The sequence below is a fragment of the Dermacentor variabilis genome, chromosome 3, assembly GCF_050947875.1.
Source record: "Dermacentor variabilis isolate Ectoservices chromosome 3, ASM5094787v1, whole genome shotgun sequence".
Lineage (NCBI taxonomy): Eukaryota > Metazoa > Arthropoda > Arachnida > Ixodida > Ixodidae > Dermacentor > Dermacentor variabilis.
Genome location: NC_134570.1, coordinates 214,531,555 through 214,554,192, shown reverse-complemented (window position 1 = coordinate 214,554,192; position 22,638 = coordinate 214,531,555). Strand labels below are relative to the sequence as shown.

The window sequence follows — 22,638 nt, the reverse complement described above, 5'->3', positions numbered from 1 at the left end:
GGCAAGACAGATGACGATCATCGTTGTGGGACAAGGTAACCCCAAAGGGTGTAAACTTTCTCTAAGAGAGTACACTCTAAAACAAAAATTACACCCTTTGGGTTGTATCTTGCCACACAAGAATAAACGTCATCCGTCTTTTCCTCATTTCCTTTCTTTAACACTGCGTGCCCGGTACTTCCCAGTAACGAACGGCATGGGCATTATCAGCATGACATAGCATTCCCGACAGGAAAGTAGCGGGCGAGGCGTTTCCAAGAAGGCAGTGACTACAGTGACGGGGCCCGGTACATTAACATCTGCACTACAGCGACGGGGCCCGGTACCTTAACATCTGCACTACAGCGACGGGGCCCGGTACTTTAACATCCGCACTACAGTGACGGGGCCCGTCACCTTAACAACAACACTGAAGCGACGGGGCCGTCACTATACAATGTCGGTATCGGGGGCGAGGACTTACCGAGTCACCCTGTGTCGGATGCGCCTTACATGCGTACGCGTAGTCTGAGGGATAACTCGGCGCGCTCCGCATAGGTTTGGCTATCGGCGCTAAATAAAGATACTACGCGGCAGCCCTCCTGAGCATTTTCGCAAGTACTCTCGAAATGACAGAAGTATTTTACCTTTAAAATAATAATGTTAAAAAATTATGGGGTTTCACGTGGCAAAAAAAGATAATAATAATAATGTTGGAAAAACAGAAAGCACACAATGGTTTACAGACGCTATCTCTTTACCTACTACGTACGGTAAGCTGGGACACTGTGCGCGGTCGCCGCGATAGATTCCCCCGAACCGGTTTGCGTGAAACGTAGGCAATCGCCGAGAGAAAACTATGTGAAATATGTTCTTGTTGTGGGCTGGCTGTCTGTGTAACCAAATGTAGCATAACAGAATGAACCTTCAATGCAGCGATCGCACGGGTTCGCGGTGACCGACTTCGCGTCTGCATGCATGTCCTCGCACAATGTTTCGCTTTCGTTTCGAGCGCGTTTTCGCACCGTGCCGTGAGCTTTATGCCGCAGCATACGAGCATCACGGCGACTTGTGATGTGCCGTCGCGATGATTCAGTCTTTTTCTTTTTCTTCTGAAGTCTTGGAAGCTTCAATATCATCATTTCTCAAATTTAATCGAACTGCATGTTTATCGGTCGTCTAAGCGAGCAATTACCCGCTGCTTCTCTTTCTTAATCCAGTACAATATTCATTGTCTAGTGCTACACAAGCATGAACGTATGCCATGCCTTTCTTAATGTTTTTTTACCGTTCCCCTTCCATTACAGTGAACTTTCTTTCTCTTCCTTTATTATAATCATCACAGGTGTTACAGTGCATACGCAAAAGATTGTTAGAACAAATAGCCGCAAGCTAGTGGATGGGTCCAGATGCGAAATATAATAGACATGCGGTACAAGCATAGGAGGATCAATACAGAGGATGAAAGCGCGTTTTCGCACCGTGCCGTGAACTTTATGCCGCAGCATATGAGCATTTGACAGTACGCATAGGAGGATCAATACAGAGGATGAAAGCAACACATTAGCACATTAACAGAAAAAAAAGTTTTTTATTACAGCGTACATAAAAATTATCACCAGTTACATAAATTATCAAACCGCAAAGAACAGAACGCCAAGCATGAATACAGGTACCAAATGAGTGGTTTGTAGCTAATAAATACGATTTCAGTGCTCTGCCGAAATTTTGTGTTTCTTTTATTTTGGTGGGTATGTTGTTCAATGCCTTAACTCAAACAAATTCAAGTAGTCTTTTTCCACATACATTATGTACAGGAGGCAGTTTGACATTTCCAGGGGCAGTACTTCTGGTAGAACGTGAAAAAAAATATGAACACACGGAAAGGATGATTGCGTTTCACAATATTGTTTACATGATAGATAGCTATTTTACGCCCACACATAAAATCGAATGGCAATGTGTTTAGTTGATTGAACAGTGGCCTGCTGTGTGTATCGGTGCTTGAGTGCGCCATTATTCTTAATGCCCGCTTTTGTATGCAACCAAATGGAGCATAAGAGAATGAAGCTTCAATGCAGCGATCGCACGGGTTCGCGGTGACCGACTGCGCGTCTGCATGTATGCCCGCGTTCTGCTTTCGCTGCGAGCGCGCTTTCGCACCGTGCCGCGAACTTTATGCCGCAGCATATGAGCATTTGACAGTACGCAAGCAACTATTGTTGCGTGGACGTTATCATACAGTATCTGTCATCAATCTGTTCATAGACCAAAGCTTCATGACAGTCGGGCAGAGCGCGCGGGCGAGCGTCTCAGTGCGCACTTTCTGCTATTCATCGAACATCGCAGCCCGACGTCGTATCACAAATCTTCCTCGGGGAAGTGCTTGCTGCACAACCGAGTTGTAGCCAATGGCTGCTTGCCGGTTCTAAGTTTCGCGATCAAAGCTTCACGCAGCTTTTTGTCCTGCGGGTGTGTCTGAAGGCTGACACCGGGCTCCGTTGTGTACGTCCAGCACTGCGGCACCGAGCAGTAGCCTACCATGTTGGGCGCCTTGAAAGGCAGCCACTACCTATTATGGTATTTTCAAGTGTTGTCAAGCACACACCTGAAGCGGGAAAACTTCCCCACTAAATCAGAACCGCAGCCGCAAGTGGAGACCTTAAACTTTCGTTTTCAGCTCGCTTCGGCGCTTCCGAAGCAGTCGACGCGGCCACTGTGTCCACGTGATGCTTCATACCACGTCACGCGCCGACGGCGGCGCCAGCTCTCCCAGTGGTGGAGCTCGCCCCCAATAGTGACGGGCCTCTTCCGAGCACGTGCTTGACCAGTCACAACGGACACCTCGTCCCTACACGTGTTTCGCCAGTCAGAAGAGCAATCTGTTACTGTACATGTGTCGTTAGTCAGTCGTTTTTTCTTTCGTTCTTTCTTTGTTCCTCCACCTTTCCACACACTTTGTGGCGATGAAGAAATTACGGCCACTGACCAAGTCAAGGTGAAAAAACCCACATAGACGTTTCGGGACCCGTACGGGTTAATGTGATCAAGGAACCCGTACGGGTCCCGAAACGTCTCTGTGTGTTTTTTCACCTTGACTTGGTCAGTGGCCGTAATTTCTTCATCATCATGTTACCTGACCAGACGAACTTTCGTCGAACTCTTGACTACACTTTGTGGCAGTTGCCACGGGCGTATTACGGGGCCATAATAATCATCATAATAATAATCAATGCATTCCGTTACTGCACGGAAGTTGCTGACATCGTGAAATTCACATGGTGCTGTGGACAGCACTGGAATAAAATCTCGCGGTCCGTGAAGTGCTCGGCATCCCCATAGGCTCGAGCACGGAGAAGCTCATGCAACTGGGGGTCCACAACACCTTCGATGAGGTTGTCGAGTCACAGAAGTCAGTACAGGTTGTCAGGCTCGCTTCCTCGCCTGCGGGGAGGCGGATCCTGGAGGCGCTGGACTTTAACCCACTGCCGTCAGGGAAAGGCGGTGCGCGCTCGACGCGGGAGGCCGGCACGCTCTCGCCGTTCCCGCGCAACATGCACCCGCAACACAATGTAGGCCGCTCTTCTCGGATCTGTCGGCGCGGCGATCCATGATCGGTCGCGTTCGTCGATGTCGCCCAATACGGTTAGTCCGACCGGTTCGAGGTGGCCGTGGTGGATCACAGCGTCCATGCGGGGCTCATCCCCGACACTGGCGGAACAGATTGCGGTGGCCCTCGCCCTCCGGGACGAAAGCAGACTGCAGGTCTACACGGATTCCCGGGCGGCGGTCAGGGCATTCGCCGCGGGTTCGGTCTCGAGGGAGGCACGTCGCCACCCCGTCATCACTTGGTTCCCGGCCCACATGGGCAGCCTCGGGTCTACCCTGTCGTTGCCAACGCCAACGAGCTGGCACACGCCCGCGCGCCCGAACTCACCCACCGCGCCGGGGAAACGCCGCTCGCAGGCGCGGACGCAGGGCTCCACAAGGACTCGCTCCACACGTTGAACGAGATTACAATGCACTATCGACAGGAGGGTCTATCCCCCGCACCACGCCAGGACTCGTTCAAGCCCGATTGTCCGGAATGTGGAGATCCATTCTGAACTTTAGAACACATGCTCTTGCGGTGCCCCTCGTTACGGGACCACGATCACCTCACGACGGAAGAAGAGTGGGATGAGGCGGTCAGACACGGGCTGCCCGTCCCAACGTGGGAGCGGCTCGCGGCGGCTCCTCCCTCATAAGGGGGTTTCGGAGTCGCTCCTCAGGACCTTAATAAAGTTCAGTGCCTGTCGTGAAGTGCTCGAAGTTGTTTGCACAAAATGTTTGAAAGAAGTGCGGCCATTGACGTCGCTACAGCGTCACTGTGGTTAAGGGGCCGGGCCCCGTCACTGTAGTGTAGACGTTAAAGTGCCGGGCCCCGTCACTGTAGTGCGGATGATAAAGTACCGGGTACCGCCACTGTAGTGCAAATATTAAAGTACCGGGCCCCGTCACTGTAGTGCAGATGTTAAAGTACCGGGCCCCGTCACTGTAGTCACTGCCTTTCAAGAAAGGAAACGCAAGCAACGCAGATGACGATTATCGTTGTGTGGCAGATATACACCCCAAAGGGTGTATCTTTGTCTGAGTGTGTAATTTGTTTCTTTTTAACGTTTATACTTTGTTTTTTCTTGACATCGTGCGTGTACCCATCGCTTGGTTGCTGTGCCTAGCCGCGCGGCAGAGTTCTGACGCGTGTGGTAGAAGTCTGTTGCCAGCGTTGCGGGTCAATGTTGCCAGACTGTATGGCAAATTTGACGGGGAGAACACCGTCAAATATAGCAACAAGGCCGTTTCCGAAGCGCACAGATTTACCAGATCAGGAGTATAACGTACACGCGCGCACGCTCCCAGCAGTACCGTAATGTTGCTGCATAACCCGCCTGCTTTCGAATCGCATGCTTGTTGCGGGCCCGGTTCTCCGACGGTACGAAGCGCTTTCTTTCGCTGCGCACGCTGAGGCTAGTCCGCGCGGAACGAGGCTTTCGCTGGATCTGAAACAGACGCATTGCATAACACTCGGGGCGCTTTATATCGCTGCGCGCGATCGCAGCAACGGTATAAAACGGTTGCATCGCCTTGCTTTGCATACGCAGTCTCCTGGGGTTTACGCTGTTCGCAAGCGACCTCGTTGCATTCGCTATATTTGACGGTGTTTTCCCCCTGTCAGATTTTGCAGGCAGTCTAGCAACATTGACCCGCAAAGCTGGCAATTCTAATTGCAGTGGCGGGAAATCTGAATGGAGATAGGGCCAGCATAGAAACGTAGGTTGTAGAGAATTGGATCACTAGGAAGCGAGGCGAACACTCAGCCAAAGTAGGGGGATAAAGTAGGTCGTAGCCAACACATAACAGCTAGGACTAAGTTTCATAGTTAGGGCTCAAATTGTTCATTCTTCTAATTTAAAAAAATATTTATTTAGTTTTTTATTTTTTTCTGGTTGTTGCTTTGGTTACTTTATTAACTTTTTTTGTTCTTCTAGATATTCTCAGTGGTCTTTATTATAGGTCATTTTTTAACCTCGCTTTTGCTTTGTTAAGTAACAGTAGGACAAAGAAATTCATGGGACGGCCGGCTAGAAAAGCCGAGGAGGAAGGCGGGGACCTCGTCCAGTGTGAGAGGTGTGAACGATGGTGTTATTTGGATGAAACTGTATTCACAACCGTGGCGGAGGCGGAAGGGAACGGCTTCGTGTGCAGGCTGTGTAAAGTGATTGAGAATTTGGAGAAGCAGCTAATGAGTGAAATGGAGAGGACAAAGGAGGAACTCGAGAAAGGAAAAAACGAAACGCGCAGAGTTTGAAGAAAGGGTCGAGAGGGAGTAGGCCTCAAGAATGGAAGCTCTAGAGCGAAAATGGAGTAAGCAGCGAGACAAAGGGCAGCAGTTGGAAAAACAATTGAAAGAGATGAGAAAGAGAAGCTGAGAGGGAGGCACAACAGAAATTGAAGGAAAAGGAAGCGGGAGGATCACCCAGTGGAGCAGAATGGGTAGCGTACACGTTAACGTGGGGACCGCGGGAGACACAGGTACAGAGGGAGGAGACGACAGGAGACAGAGAAGGCGAGGAGGCAGGGAGAACCCAGCAGACAGAGACAGGAGGGAGGCACGAACTGCTTGAAGACAGAGCTGAAGACAGAAAGATCTGGGTCGTTGGTAGCTCCAACGTATCGAGAATGCAATCAGCACTCCTCAGAACAGTTCAGTACGACAGACGGGTGAAGATCGAATGCATGCCGGGTGCGCGATTCGAAGTTGTGGCGAAGAAAGCTAAAACAAACTGAAGGAAGATAGGGAGGGAAAAAACCTAGCAATTTTGCACGATGGGGTGCATGGCGTCCTGCAAATAGGGAGCGAATGCTGAGCAGACAGATTCAACAGGTAGTGGCGAAACTAAGGGTGACCTCTGAGGCGGTGCACATTGCCCTGTGTGCTGTCCCAGAGGTCAGGGGACATGGCCCTTACATTGAAGAACAGGTAGTGACGGCCAATGTAATGATTAGGGAGTTGGGGCGAGCCCTCAGGGTTGATGTGGTAGATGTGAACAGAATGATGGGGGGAGAAACTTCCCCCCTTTTGGCCCGGATGGCGTTCACTGCACTACACCTGCGGGATGGCAGGTAGGAACGAGGGTGGGTCGTAGGGCTCAGGCTTTTTTGCAGGCACGCAGGGCAACCCTGCATGCCAAAACATAAAAGATAAAGGACGGGGGAGGGGCGGCAGGACCGGAGCACGGAGGAGGAAGAGGAAGAAGGCAGTAAATGTGGGGGTCATCAACATGCAGGGGGGTACAAATCACATTAAGTGGGACGAAATAGAAGAACAAATACAAACGGGAAATTTTCAGGTTTATAGAGTCGCCGAAACCCACTTAGGAGATGAGGAAGAGCCACCATTCATTGCAGGATACACCTGGGTAGGGTGAAACAGAAAAGGTAAATACCGCAGAGAAGGAGGCCTTGGGGCGCTAGTGAAGCGACAGGACTGGGAAAGGGTAAGGGAGAGCTGCAGTGAGCACATCCCACGAAACACGCAAGCAGCTATTTGATATCTAAAAGGTGTCTTGAACGGCTAATTCAAGTCTATTAGCTGTCTTGATCAAGACATTTTGTACCCATGGACGTCTAGAAGCACTTCAGTATATCCCTGCTAACGTTACGCTAAAAGTTGGCTAATGAACAGCTTGACAAGAACAATTGAAGACTTCATTTAGACATACTCTCAAATTTTTGCGGCAGCTGTTGCAGTAACATGAGGTTTGCCCGCAGTTACAATTTATTTTAAATGAGGCACGGACATCATAAAAAAGTTTATATTGTCGGACAGAGTGATGCACAGGTAGTTTTTCCAGATGTGAACCATGGGCATAGTGTAGTACAGCCTCATTGGTCAATTAGTGCTTTTTACTTAGACCAATCAATTGAATGCCGCCTGTCAGTATTTAGCAAATAAAACAAGATCTATATTGTATGCTGATGTGCCAATGTTCTGCCCATTGATATCATGCCAATTGACCTAAACAAGAACACCTCTGCATGAAAGACGTCATTATCGACAAAACTTCGTCCTGCTGGGTCTCCACCAAATTGAAATAGTTTCTAGCAGGGAAACATTTGGTCAGTTATGCTGCAGCTCAGGTAAAAATTAGATGGTTTCAGCTACAGGAGGCACAATAGCCTGACATCAGTATACGAAACAGAACGCTGTGCTACAATGAATTGTTAAAAAATAAAAGATAGTACACATCTGGAAAAACACTCTCCAAACCACTCTAACTGGCAATATAAACATATTTTTTCTGATGTCCATACTTCATTTAAAAGTAAATTGTAACTTACTTTGTGGGTCCCCATTGTAAGGTAATGTCACACGCTTGTACAGCATCACACAGAAATAATGGCCAGTTCTTCGATACACCATTCATTAGCGAATGCCTTGCACGTTGCATGTTACCGGAACTGAAATATAAATCATAATATGCTGCTGTTTTTTTCATACACTGTACAATGAGCTTTTTCATGCATAAAAGATGATTGCAAGCGAAAATGCGGCAAGACATCTACTTCACACCATGTCACATAGTCATACTTTATTACCTGATATATTAGAAAAGATGCAGAAAGTGTAATTAACAAGAGTGACAAATAGCAGCAAAGATGAGCATGGATAAATCTTGAAGATGATTGCCGCCGCTGCCAGAGCAGGCCAGCCTTCCTAGGAGAGCAATGGCTGCCCACAAAAACTTGTTGTCACAGGCCACGCGTGAAGGTTCTTGTAGACATAGGCAAGCAATACCTGCACAGAAGAGAGAAAAAAGGCGAGGGAGGAAATTGGAATGTTGAAATTGGAACTTTAATTAGCAATATGTGCTAAGTAAGAAGTTTGGCTCACATTAAAAATAAATTTAAGCACTCCTTTCTCTTAAATTACGGGTATCTTAAGGTATGTATGTGATGATGTTTAAAATGACTAGTATATTTCATGGAATATAGTTATTAAACTGCAGAGCAGAGTCAAAGTCAGCCTTGAAATTAAAGGGCCCCTGAAACGGTTCGGACAAATTTTGTAGACTCGTGGGGTACAGCTAAGTAGAACATTCGCACCACAATTTGAGTGAAGCGTTACGTATTAATGGAGCTACAAGCGATTAGAAGTTACCCTCCTCCCCATCCACGCTTTTCCTCCTCAACTCGTTCGCCGAGCGAGCGGGGCTACGCTCCGCCTTCACTGGTCCTGCGTCACGATGCGACGTCACATCGTCCACTTCCGTTTGTTTTGGAGCCCGCCCCCGCCCGCGCGAGACCTCTCCGCTAGCCGCTTGGCTGTCGACCCCAAGCGAGAGCTATCGAAGCAGCGTGCGTTGCGAGCATTCTGTCGTAGCGCCGAACGTGTCTGGTATTCCGTTAACCACAGGCAAGCTGGTCATTTCGGCAAATCATTGGAGGCATAAACTCAAGCTGATGAAGGAACTTTGGCGTAGACGTACGTGAGCGGCCTGATCGGTCTACACGGTCCAGACACTTGTTGGCGCAGCGCTTAACCAGCCAAACAAAGCGCTAATATTGCTCTAACCAAGTGTAAAACATTTTAAACATTTATAAAAACAACGTGTCGATGATTACACTCCTGCGAAAAATACGCACCAGCAGCAAAGAATACGCTTCGTTGCTGCTACTGTGTATGGTTGCGCTCTATGCCACCAGGTGGCTGCACCGTGCAGACCATTCACATTTGCCCTTCTGCTCATCTCGGCTCATCCCGTTACGGCACAGTCAAGCGGCCAGACCCTGTCCCCTTGCGCTTACGTTTGCCCTAATACGGGACTCGCGAAACGCTGTTGCGTTAGTAATCTTCCGGTGTAAAGTGACGGTCACAAACGCGCAAATCCTGGCGCCGATCGGATAGCGTTAGTCCGATGCACAGCAGCCAGTTCGCTCGTACGCTGCCTTGCAGAGGGACACGATGTCGCAGCTTAACATATTGCCAGTCGCTACGTTTGCAGTCCACAAGGCAACAAAGTCGAATCATAGTGCTCGCGAAAAGACTGAGACGAACTGTGACCGCGGAGCTCTCGTCAAAATGGAGTACGTTGTAACACAAGCAGACGACACTTGCTGTGTGCCGGAAGTGCTTAATGTACTGAAAAATTGTTCTTGTGCATTCTCTTTATGTTACTTTCTTTTCATAAAAACAAATTAACTAACATTCCAACTATTACAAAGATTATTTGTTTACCATAAAGTTGGAAAAATTATCGATCACGCGCCCTTGTCAGCCAATCGGATAGCTCGCCCCACTGACGTCGTGTGGGTGATTTCGGTCATATGGGTAGGGGCGGCTTAAAATTCCGCCGAGCAGTGCGCTGCGATCGGCAGCGATGTGCATTTTTAAAACCTTATAATAAATTACACGCTTTACGCAGAGCACTTAGATGTGTCAATTAATGATCAGAAGGACCTACTCTAACGACTCAGTACGTTTGTAGAAAATCGTCAAAAGCGTTTCAGGGTCCCTTTAATATATGGTGTTTTGTGGCTAAAAAGCTATTTATCAACTTGTCAGACAAGTCTGCGAAAATTCCTGCAAAATATAGTCAGTTTAAAACAGTAATACACTCTGCAGGTAAATGATGGACTAACTTAATTAAAAAGTTAAATGGCATTTTATATTGTTAAACTAAAAGCAAGTTTGGCATTTTGCACTGCCTAGCTGTTGCTTTTCTTTCAAACTTAAACATGACACAGTATAGAGTAAACAGGCAGCATGCAAAGGAGGACTGGTGATAAAGTAGTGTTCCAAAGCAACACTCCCAGCTGGATCAATCACTTTTGTTGACATGTTTTCATGGGACTCTAATTGGCTTAGGGCAATCCCTCACACAAATGATGCATCATCTTGGATGATGCATCATACAACATTGAAAGTATATCTCATGATGTGATCAAATGATAACATTGCCCACTGTCTTGAAAGTGTTAAAGGGAACCTGAAAAGATTGTTAAGATTTTCTACAAACGTACTGAGTCGTTAGAGTAGGTCCCGCTGATCATTCATTGACACATCTAAGTGCTCCGCGTAAAGCGTGTAATTTATAATAAGGTTTTAAAAATGCACATCGCTGCCGATCGCAGCACACTGCTCGGCGGAATTTTAAGCCGCCCCTACCCATATGACGTAAATCACCCGTATGAGGTCAGTGGGGCGAGCTATCCGATTGGCTGACCAGGGCGCGTGATCGATAATTTTTCCAACATTATGGTATCTAAATGGTGTTCGTAATAGTTGGAATGTTAGTTAATTTGTTTTTTATAAAAAGAAAGCAACATAAAGAGATTGCACAAGAACAATTTTTCAGTACACTTAAGGACTTCCGGCACACAGCAAGTGTTACAACGTGCTCCGTCTTTGACGAGAGCTCCGCCGTCAGTGTCGGTCTGTCTTTTCGCGAGCGCTATATTTCGACTTCGTTGCCTTGTGGACTGCAAACGTAGCGACTGCCAATATGTCAAGCTGCGACATTGTGTCCCTCTGCAAGTCAGTAGACGAGCGAACTGGCCTGCAGCGCATCGGACTGCTGCTATCCGATCGGCGCCAGGCTTTGCGCGATTGAGGCCGTCACTTTACACCGGAAGATTAAATAGCGTTTCGCGAGTCCGGTAAACGCAAGCGCAAGGCTGTGTCGCCTTGCGTGTCGTTTCAGGGGATGAACAGAAGCGCAAATGTGAATGGTCTGCACGGTGCAGCCACCTGGTGGCACAGAGCTCAACCACACACAGTAGCAGTAACAAAACGTATTCTTCTTTGCTGCTGGTGTAAATTTTTCGCAGGAGTGTAATCGTTAACACTTTGTTTTTGTAAATGTTTAAAATGATTTACACTTGGTTAGAGCAATACTAGCTAGCTCTTTCTTTGGCTGGTTAAGTTCTGCGCCCCGATCAAGCAGCTCACGTACGTCTACGCTAAATTTCCTTCATCAGATTCAGTTTATGCTTCCACCGTTCCGTCGAAACTTCAGCTAGTGTGTGATTACCGGAATACCAGACACGTTCGGCGCTACGACAGAATGCTCGCAAAGCACGCTGCTTCGATAGCTCTCGCTTGGGGTCGACGGCCAAGCGGCTAGCGGAAAGGTATCGCGCGGGCGGGGGCGGGCTCTAAAACAACCGGAAGTGGACGATATGACGTAGAATCGTGACGCAAATCAGCGAAGGCGGAGCTTAGCCCCGTCCCCTCGGCGAACGAGTTGAGGCGAAAAAGCATGGCTGGGGAGGAGGGTAACTTGTAATCGCTTGTAGCTCCATTAATACGTAACGCTTCGCTTAAATTGTTCTGCGAATGTTCTACTTAAGCTGTACCCTACGCGTCTACAAAATTTGTCCGAACCGTTTCAGGGGCCCTTTAACATGCTGTTTGCGCGAGAAAGTACAAAGTCATTCGTATAGGTAGCAAATTCATCCGTGCACCTCAGGTAATTCTGAGCATCTACGTTGACCCGCAATTGAGAAGCCACTGCACACAGAAAGGTGTATTCAAGTAATGGTCCATGCTGAATAATTGCCCAAGTGAAAAGTCAAATGTGGCAGGCTAATGGGCCAGGGCAAATAAATTTCTAAATTCTGATAACACTTCCAATCATATTATTTAAATAGGTGACAAAAACAAGACAGGTAAAATTACAGTTATGACAAAATTTTAAAAGCACCTCTGCAAACTGCTGGAACCCTCAGCATCATGCCTGTTCTACCCGCACATCCATTGTAGCGGCAAAGCATACCTTTTACAGCACACATAAATCTTAAATTAGACTGCTTGATGATGCTGCACTGTAAGTTCCTGTAAAGAAACTAAATCATACAGAAAACATTTAGAATACAGAACTGATCACATACTGGCTTGAATACATTTGTGCATTAGGGAAGCAAAGTGTAATGTACCCTGTTGTAGCAAATTTTTACTCATCTATGGAATACTCACATGACACAACAGAGTTAATTTGTTATTACATAGCACTGACTACCTACAGGTAAATATTGTAAGGCTTAGGGAAACTAATTATTAGTAGATCTGTGTATGTACACTGGCACTGAGAAATTGGCTATAATAGTGGCAACTTATAAGGGACCGGTGCAAAAGAATGCCCGTTTTGAGACACCAACTAGCTACTTTACCACGAAGCGCTGGCTGGCCTTAACCCATATACAAAGCACTGGGAGGACCAGAGAGTGTACAGGTTGTTGGCTTACACTGATCATGATGAGGTCCCGTCATCCAGCTAGCGCCAAGGTACAAGAAGGATGTCCAGCCGTCTATGGAGTGAAAGGAACAAAATAAGAGTGCATCAAGTCAGTTGAAAGACAGATTTGCAGTTACAAATGAGGTGACCCAATCACAGTCATTCATTAATAAATGCCAAGCAGTCTTGATTGCACTCCCAGATGAAGCACCTACTAGGCTAAAAGTTTTGCTGATTATTTAGAACAAAACACAAGTGAAATTTGTACATCGGCAGACGATTGCATTTGGAATTGTATACATGAAATAAACATTGCAGTTATTTTTTTCTTTTGCCATAAAGTGGGAACGCTGCAAGCTGCATAGCCACTGACGCGCGCGCGCACACACAAAAAGACACAAAATAGGGCGAGTTCAGTCTGGTTCAGGATTACAGCCAGCGCGTCGTCTTCGAATGCACTCCCTTCGGTTGGTTCTTGCTAGGTTAACCACACAGACTAACAACAGAGCAAAGTTCTGACTGGTGTTGCAGAAGTCGTGGAGCGCGGTAGTGCTGAACTGCTGAACACAAGCAGAACCCTCGTATAAAAGTAAAGATGATGAAAACCCACAGGGCGGAAGAGCCCAACCATCAGGAATTGTCGTGGGTAACACCTAAAAATATTCACATTGTTGACGGAAAACGAAGTGCAATGTATTTCATTTACCGGAAAAAGTGTTATCCGAACGTGCGGCGTACAGGGTCGTCCACGGCTCGTGCGTCCGGCGCGGCGCATCGAATCGAAGCGGCGCAGGCGCACACGGACCCGGGGTAGGCGCTTCGCGCCGTCTGCAACAGCGCTGGAGCGCGCCGCTCCGGCTTTGCTCTGTAAAGTACACTTCGCTAGACCCAGGTGACCGAGCGCCCGAGGCGGCGTTGCGGGAAGGCGCACTTCACTAACTGGAGCATTTTCCAGCTGGTTCCGTCTACAGCTTGTGAACAGCCTGCTTAATCAATATACATGAACAGACACGAGCTTCTCACCACATAAATCACTTAGCATTTTTTTATAAGTGATGAGGGTAAAAATAGTCATTTTTTTCGCGCTCTTTATTAGGCTGGGCCCATTTTATTTTACTCTCACAGCACTTGGTGTAGTCCATGCCGAGAAACCTACTGGGCGCGCTCTTCCTCGTTGGAGTCATTATGTGATGGAGCCTAGCGCGCCGTTTCGCGCATGTCTTGATGCTAGAATGAATTTGCTTAGTTGACCTAAGAAAGCGACCGAAACCCGCAATAAATTTCACAGAAAGTTAGAGAGCGATTGGTCAATCAGGCATCATCATGTTTGCCATCGATTATACCATTAAGGAGAGCAATAATATTACTTCGACAACAACTAAGAAGTGACATCCGCTACTTCGCGACTCTCTTAGAGAGCTTTAGAATAGGGGCCCGAAACGTTTTGGGGCCCCAAAGAAATAGCGTCGAAGCCACTGCGCATGCGCAAGACGCAAACTGCCTTTGGGTTTTGCGTTGGGAACGCTATTTCAGCGATTTAGCGAGAGCCCAAATAGCGGCCCCAAAAGTTTTGCGTCGGCAAACATGGCGGCACCCATCGAAGCGACGGCTCTAACCTAGCACCAAAATGGTTTCGATTCGCGGTAACGCGTTGAAGTTCGCACGCTAGGAGAAGTGACTGCGGTTATCGCTTTCTCTCAACTAGCGTGTGTTATGAAGATTGACTCATTAGACGCCGCTGATTTTGAATTTGATTGTGGATTTTATGGCTCGTAGGCCTAACACGGCTAAGCTTGGCTGGTGAAGGCTAGTAAAGTTTTGTTTGCTCAAAACTAAGCGCAACTAATTGTTAGCTGATTAAGAATAGCCTCTAAATTGTAATTAAATGCGAATACACGCAAGTCAAAATTATTATTCCTATCATAAAATGGTATATCTTATTTAATTATTTCTAATATCTTTTCTTTGACGCCGTAGTGGCGCTGTCAGCGCAAGACGCTATCCGCAAACGTAAAACCCTATTCTAAAACTCTTCACTCCTACGTGCCCCAACGCTAACACCCGCAAAGCTCTTTGGGGCCCCAAACTATTGGGGCCCCTATTCTAAACCTCCCTATTAATATCGCTGGTAGGGGTGCATGGAGCGCTTTACGCGATGTAGGAAAGTGCTCTCCTCGGCATAGCAACTGATTTGGCGGCAATTTTACTCCCCCTTTTCATCTTTCTAGATCCTATAAAAAAACAAAATTCATTTTTGTTGTCACAGTTTGGGTAAAATCACCGAAGCGGTGCCAGTCCTTTGACGGCTACCTGACGCGAGAAGTAACATTCTCAGTTAGAGGAATCGTCGGTCAATTATTTGATTACATTGATTAGGTGAAGTAAAACATGTGCCGCCGTCGTTTTTTTGTTGTTGTTGTTGTTGTTGTTTGTTTTTTTCTCCTTGGAGTCAATGCACGCCGCATGCGAATGCTGTTTCTGTTCGTTTTGAATAGGTATAATTGGAGTAGAAAATCTATAATCTACATGTCTGTTTTCTAGCTTAAATTACTTCTTGCCAGGTCATTAAGTCGTTATTCGCTTCTATTTCATTTCAGTACTTCCTCGGAATGATCATATGCATATTCTCATAAGCATATCATTTGTTAATTGTGCGATATACGTCCCGAAGCGACACTGGCCTCTGCGTTACGCCATATAGGTGAGGTTTGCAATGCACTCAATCGTCACGTGGAAGATTGTGGTCGAGCTGCCACAGCCAGGGCAACGATCTGCATAACAGTGTGGGTAGAATTTATTGAGAGAGACAAGATTAGGAAAAGTTGCGGTTTGTAACTGGCGTAATGCCACTGCTTCCTCCCGCGAGAAGGACGGCGGTGGTGCGGCGTGGGTGCGACGAATGCGTGTATAATGACGGAGTATGTCTTTATAACGGAGCAAGGGATCCCCCCACTCTGAACTAGTCGCCTCACCACGCCGAGTCGCCCGGAGGGAAATTTCTCGGGCAACCGCATGTGCGCGTTCGTTACCCGGCAGCGAGGCATGACCAGGGGTCCAGAGTAATTGGATGCGGGGAGGTGTGGTTAGTGTATTTTGCGGGATCTGTTTGAGAACTTGATGCGCCGCTCTCGGGATGCCATGTCCTGATAGGAACGCCCGGCATGCCTGTTGCGAGTCCGTCAATATATACAATTCCTCAGGAACACGGATGGCGTATCGAATTGCAAGAGCAACACCGAGAATTTCTCCGTAAGCGGCATTTGTTCCGCGCATTGCAGCAGAGTCTCTCGGGGATTCGATGCCATCCAAAACTACCGAGGTATAGCCCTCTTGAGTGCGTGATGTGTCCGTGTATAAAGTGTGTGTTTCCGGGATGTTTGCAAGCATGCGGCCAATGTATCGTACACGGGCTTTGCGCCGCCCTTTGTCATGCTCGGGGTGCATATTACGTGGCAATGGATGAATACTTAGTGCTTGGCGTATCGCTGACGACAAGATCGTTGGACGGGTTTCAGACTCAAAGGGTGGGACAGAGTATCCTAGCCGTGTGAGAAGATGGCGGCCAGTAGGAGTGAGTAGGAGGCGCTGGCGATGGCTGACCCAATGTGCCTCTAGCAGCTCGCCTAGTGTGTTATGTGTCCCTAAGTTAAGGAGACGGTGTGTGGAAGTATAGTTCGGGAGGCCATGGGCCAGCTTCGTCGCTTTGCGAATCATTACGTCTATGCGAAGTTGTTGCGCTTAGGTCAACCGCTGAAATGGGAGATGGTATGTAAGGCGGCTGATCACGCATGCCTCCACCAAGCGCAGCAGGTCCTCTTCTCGAAGGCCCGAGCGCCTGTTGGAGACCCTCCGGATCATGGCCAGAATTTGCTCAATCTGTCTGGAAAGAAGGGAAACAGTGTAGTTTGACCTGCCATGCGCTTTGATGTGTAGGCCGAGGATACGAGCACGATTAACCTGTGGTATCGGTGTGCCATCCACGTGCACAGTGATAGGGGGAGTAGAGGAACGGCTCCGGGGGCGAATGATTATGAGCTCCGACTTTTCCGGAGCACATCTTAATCCGCATTTTCTCGCGTACTCGGAAACTGTATCGACTGCTTGCTGCAGTCGGTCCTGGATGGCTCCGTCGGAACCCCGTGTCGACCAGATAGTAATGTCGTCCGCATAAATACCGTGGGCGACATCAGGGATCTGGTCGAGTAGTCGGGGGAGCCCTGCGAGCGCGATATTGAATCAAGTAGGGGAAAGAACTGAGCCCTGGGGTGTCCCACGTCCTACAAGGCGAATCGTACCGGATCGATGCGGTCCCATTCCTACGGTGGCTGTGCGATCTCGAAGAAATGCGCGGATATAGTTGTACATACGAATTCCACAGTGTGAATGTGCAACATTGCGAAGGATGAGGTCATGTTCAACATTATCGAATGACCCTTTTAGGTCTAAGGCTATGAGTGCTCTCGTTTGGGCGGACGACGGAGGTCCTATGACTTCCTCCCGCAATTGTAAAAGCAGATCTTTGGCAGACAGATGAGCCCGATATCCGAATTGAGAGTTAGAAAAGAATTATTTTTCTTCGAGGAAGGGCTGCAGACGCCGCAAGCGTACATGCTCCATGAGCTTACCAATGCAGGATGTTAGGGAGATGGGTCGTAAGTTTTCAACCTTAACAGGCTTGCCCGGTTTGGGGATCAGTGTGATGTCGGCGTGTCGCCATGCTTGGGGAAGCATGCCCTTGCGCCAGCAATCATTGAAGATATGGGTGAGGTGGTTAATATCCGCGCCACTGAGGTTACGAAGGGTGGCGAATCGGATGTAGTCGGCTCCCGGTGCCGTGTTGCGGCGTAGGTCTTGTAGGACCACCCGCACCTCGTCAGATGTGATTTCCGCATCTAGCAATTCGTTCGCCTCGCCTACATAAGGATAGTCAGGGTACTGCGGCGGCGGGCCTGTGGGTATGAAATGTTTCTCTAGCTCTCTGAGGAGTGTCGAGACATCGTCCCTGTACTCGTGCATTAGGATGTGCAGCTGTTGAAATGTTTTTCCCTTTGTTGTGGTGGGATCTGTGAGTGAGCGAAGAATCGACCACGTTTTTGCTGTGCTCAATGTGCCTGAGAGGCGATCGCAAAATTCTCGCCAGTTATTCCTCGTAAGGATCTCTGCATGCTCCTGAGATTCCCGTGTAATTTGATCTATACGTTTCCTATGTTTGCGGTAGAGGCATTGTCGTTTCCATCGTCGTGTCAACCCTCTGCGGGCGTTCCAAAGATATGAAGTAAATGCGGGTCTATGTCTGGTGTCTCGGTTGTGGTGCGCAGTGTGCTCGTGGTGGCCTCTAGATCTTGTGCGAGAGAGCCAAGCCAGCGTTCGTACCCTTGGCGCTCAGGTGGGTCCTGGCGACGTTCCCTGAACTTCGCCCAATCCGTTATACGCACATTTCGCTCGGGCCTGCGCGCACCCCGTAACGACAAGGTGGTCGCCACAATGTAGTGGTCACTACCAAGGTGCTCCTCTAAAGGCCCGTGCGCAACGACTGGGCCAGTATTGCGCACGAAGGTAAGGTCAGGGCAGGTGTCACGAGATACGCTGTTGCCCATCCGAGTGGGGTGCTCTGGGTCGGTAAGGAGTGTGTATCTCATGTTACAGATGGCATTCCATAAGCGGGTCCCTTTAGCCTGCGATTTAACGTAACCCCATGCAGTATGCGGAGCGTTAAAGTCGCCGGCCACCACACAAACCCGTCCAAACCTACCAAATTCTGTTAGTAGGTGCTGAAAACAGTGCGTTGGCGAACGGGGGGAACTGTATGCATTGAGTATAAACAGACTCTCGCTGCGTTTACCACAAGAGGAGAGACACCCGAGAGCGTGCTGTAGCCGGATAAAGAAGGGGTGCAATTGACTTCCTGTAAGAGGATGACATCGGGAGGGTTCGTGGATGTGGCGATATACTGCTGTAGGGAACCTCGTTTTCGGCGGAATCCCCTACAATTCCACTGCCACACCACTAGTTGCTCCGCGTTACGCGGCGCCATCATCATCGCGAGAAGAAGCAGGCGGTCGTGCATAGGGATGCGGGCGCCGGGTGCCCACATTTGTAGGTTGCGGCCGAGAGCCTTGGTCGGAAAGCGCGCCTTCGTTGTTACCGCTAAGCTCAGGAACTTGCATGCGTGCGAAAGTGCACTCTATACATAATTTTACTTGCTCCGTAATCCCTGTTTGAAGGGCCTCCATTTGGCGTTCTATCCAGTCCAGAGCCGCCTGCATACTAGTGCTCATGTCTGCCACCAGCGCGTCCATTTGTTTTTGTAGGCGCTCACAGCGCGCCTCCATGTCACGACGTAGGCGGGCTATTTCTATTAGAGGATCGGGATTTGGTAACGAATTGGTAATAGGGAAAGGGGTAGGGAGAGATTTACTGGGCGGAGCGAGCTGTGGGGTACCCTTCGCCCGACCTACCTACCGAGGCGCCTCCATTGCTGTTTTCTTCTCCGGGGTCCGCTGCACCCCTGAAGGGACCAGGGTCACCTTGGCTGGGGCGTTGGTCTGCAGGGCCTTCTTGTAGGGTTGTCGGGAAGATGGGGAAGGAGGGCGCTTCTCTGGGAGGCGCACCGATGCCTCGCAGGATCGGGACCGAGACTTGGAGCGGGTCCGGAACTTGCGACGGGAGCTCGAACGGGTCTCCGACCGGACTTTTCTGGTCTCCTTCGTTGGGGCGCGCGACGTTCGGGTCTCCGCCGTATCTGTGGTAGTGGCCGGGTCGCTGGAGGGTTGGCGTTCACGCTGCTCTTTCTCGAGAGCTTTCCGCACCCAAGCTTTGTTCAGTGTCTGCCTAGCACGCCGCGGGCAGTTTGGATCCGCTGTAGGGTGGGTGCCGTCACAGGATCTTCAGTGTGCGGTGCACGGATGTGACGGGGTGGGGTTGTCAGTCCCGCACATCGCGCAAATGACCACGTGCGGCGTAGGACAGTAATCAGCCCAATGGCCGAGCTTGTGACATATCTTGCAAACCAGTTGGCGGGGTCGATGGGGTAGCAGCGGAGTTCGGCACCATAGAAACGCACATAGCGAGGCACTTTAAGTCCTTCAAAGGTTACCAACGCAACGTTGGTTTGACCCATCATTCGTGCTTGAAGTATTTGAGTTCCAGGAGCCACAAGCTCATCCACTAGCTTGTATGACGATGTACCGGGCAAAAGGCCAGGAACAATTCCCTTGCATGAGTTGTCTGGGGCCGCAAAATATGTCGTGATGGGATAGACCCGCTGAACAAGGTTCAGCTCCCTCACCTTGTACAATGCGTCGGCTAGGTGTGTAACGTATGGTAGTTCGAGCATTGAGACTGATCACGGCCGATTCTGTTGGGAACGAACACACATTTATTTCAACGAAACTGCAGCCATCTTGGAAGCTCCCCTGAACCCCAGGGTTGCCTTCCTTCACTCCAAAGAGTGCTATACATAGACACTACATCATCCCCTCAGGGAAGGAAAAATCAGTTTTGCTTAAACACGAAGTCTTTCAGGTACCTAGGTCGTTGCCTGGATCGTTGCGGGTACCGCTGTGAGACGGTCTTGGGAGCTGCGGATATGGCTTGGCTAGGATTAGCTATGCTGGGGGTTGGAAGGTCAGCTTCATCATCCAGATATGGCATGTCGGTCAGGTCCTAATGTCGTTCCACTTGAACTGTGCTTGCATCTTTGAAGAAACTTGAGTTGCGACAAATCGACACTCCATCTCTGGACGCTGTGATTCCGGAGCCATTGACTTTGGTGATTGTGTATGGGTGTGGGTCATAGTAAGGCGAAAATTTGTTTGACCTGTCCTGTTTGCAGAGGACTTGTTGTCCCACACACAGCTGGTTGTTACTCGTATGCCTCCGAGTGTCGACGTACCACTTGTTGTATGCTTTTCTTTTAGTGTGGCCTCATAGTGACCTCATAGTGGCCTTTAGTGACCTCATAGTGACCTCATAGTGACCTTTAGTGGCCTCATAGTGAGCCGAGTTGTGAGTACCAGCGACAAGTGTCGGTAGAAGATTCTTCATGGGTCTCCCAAACAGAAGTTCAAACGGAGATTTTCCTGTGGAACTATGGGGTGTGGACCTATAAGCCAGCAGGAACGACTGAAGCTCATTAGTCCTATCCAAGTGGCTGACACGACTTGCGAGTATAGACTTCTTGAGGGTGCGCATGAATCTTTCGGCTTCCCCATTAGCCTCTGGCCACCGTGGAGTGATGCGGTGATGCTTGAACCCGAGCTAGCTGGCGAACTCTGCAAAACTCTCAATCTGAAATGGTGAGCCATTGTCTGACTTTACAACTTCTGGACAGCCGAACTGAGCGAAAACAGTGCGCAGTTGCTTGATGACTGTAGGTGCTGCAAGGGTGTGTAGGATGCTAACAACTGGGTACTTGGAGAAATCAACCACCACTGCCATGGCATACTTGCCATCAGGGAAAGGGCCAGCAAAATCTAACGAAAGTTAAGTCCACGGGCCTCGAGGCAGCTCCTGGATTGGCAAGGGATCTCGATGGTGTACTGGTGTGTTCGCTTGGCATGCCAGGCAACTCTTAACTGTCTGGTCCACTAAAGAGTCTATCCCTGGAAACCACACTTTCTCACGCAACAGCTGTTTTGTCTTGACAATGCCTTGGTGTCCTCGATGTGCAAGATGCACCGCCTTAGTGTGAAGTTGTGCTCGCAGTACTATCCGCGTGCCTCTTAACACAAGGCCTTCTTTGGAAACTGACGTCGCAACGCGAGAGAAAGGCATCAGAGTTGTGGTCTTCCAATCTTTGCCTTGCTGGGGTTGCTTTAGGGCTTTCTTGAGCGAGTTCATCACCGGGTCAGCGAGCGTTGCTTCGGTTACCTCCTCTCTGGTCATGGCACGAGGCAGGCTATGAGACACAATGAAGTTCACGTACTGTTCGGCGACAGACTCCATGCACCGAAATGGTGACGTGGAGTTTACTGGGTGTCGGGACAAGTAGTCAGATGGGTTACTTGGACCACTAGTGTGTTGCACTTCAAAGGTGTATTGTTGAATTCGAAGTGCCAAACGCTCCAGCCGTGCTGAAGGCATGGAGCGAGGGTTGCTGAGAATGCTGACCAATGGCTTGTGGTCTGTCAGTAGGCGGAATGCTGTCCCATACAGGTAGATGTGAAAATGCTCAATTCCCCACACCACAGCCAGCATTTCCCGTTCAATTTGAGAGTAGCGTGCCTCCACAGGAGAAAGAGCACGACTCCCATATGCTACCACTCTGGTTTCGCTTCCGGATGTCTGCGTGAGAATGGCACCAAGGCCATGAGGAGCAGCATCTACAATGAGTGTGATGTTCTTTCCTGGATCGAAGTAGGCGAGAGTTGTGGCCTCGGAACGCTTTCTCTTCAGTTCGTCCACGGCGTCTTGCTGTATGTCTGTCCAACACCAGTCCTCTCCTTTGGCCGTGAGTTTCCTGAGTGGTTGGGTGAGGTGGGCCAAGTTGGGTATGAACCGACCACAGTAGTCAACGAGCCCGAGGAGACTCTTCACTTCAGTGGCGCTGGAAGGTGGTGATGCATCCAAGATCGCAGACACTTTGGTCGGGTCCGGTTGCACACCATTGCTGGAGAACACATGCCCGAAAAATGTAAGTTCCCGTTGGTAGAACTTGCATTTCTTGACGTTCAGTGTGAGACCACTTGCAAGTAGGCATTCCAATGTGGCCTTCAAAGCCTTATCATGCACTTTCTCAGTCTTTCCATACACCAATATGTCATCGCTTACGTTGAGCACGTTGGGGATGTTAGTTAGAACCTGACGGATGGTGTCCTGAAACACTTCAGCTGCTGAGTTGATTCCGAAGTTGAGTCTCTTGTATCGGAAGAGCCCAGCATGT

At 49.1% G+C, this 22,638-nt stretch overlaps 1 pseudogene; it reads left to right on the top strand.

The window, feature by feature from the left end:
* The first annotated feature begins 4,097 nt into the window (after positions 1–4,097).
* On the top strand, positions 4,098–21,447 carry LOC142575017 (uncharacterized; annotated as a pseudogene).
* The last annotated feature ends 1,191 nt before the right edge of the window (positions 21,448–22,638 follow it).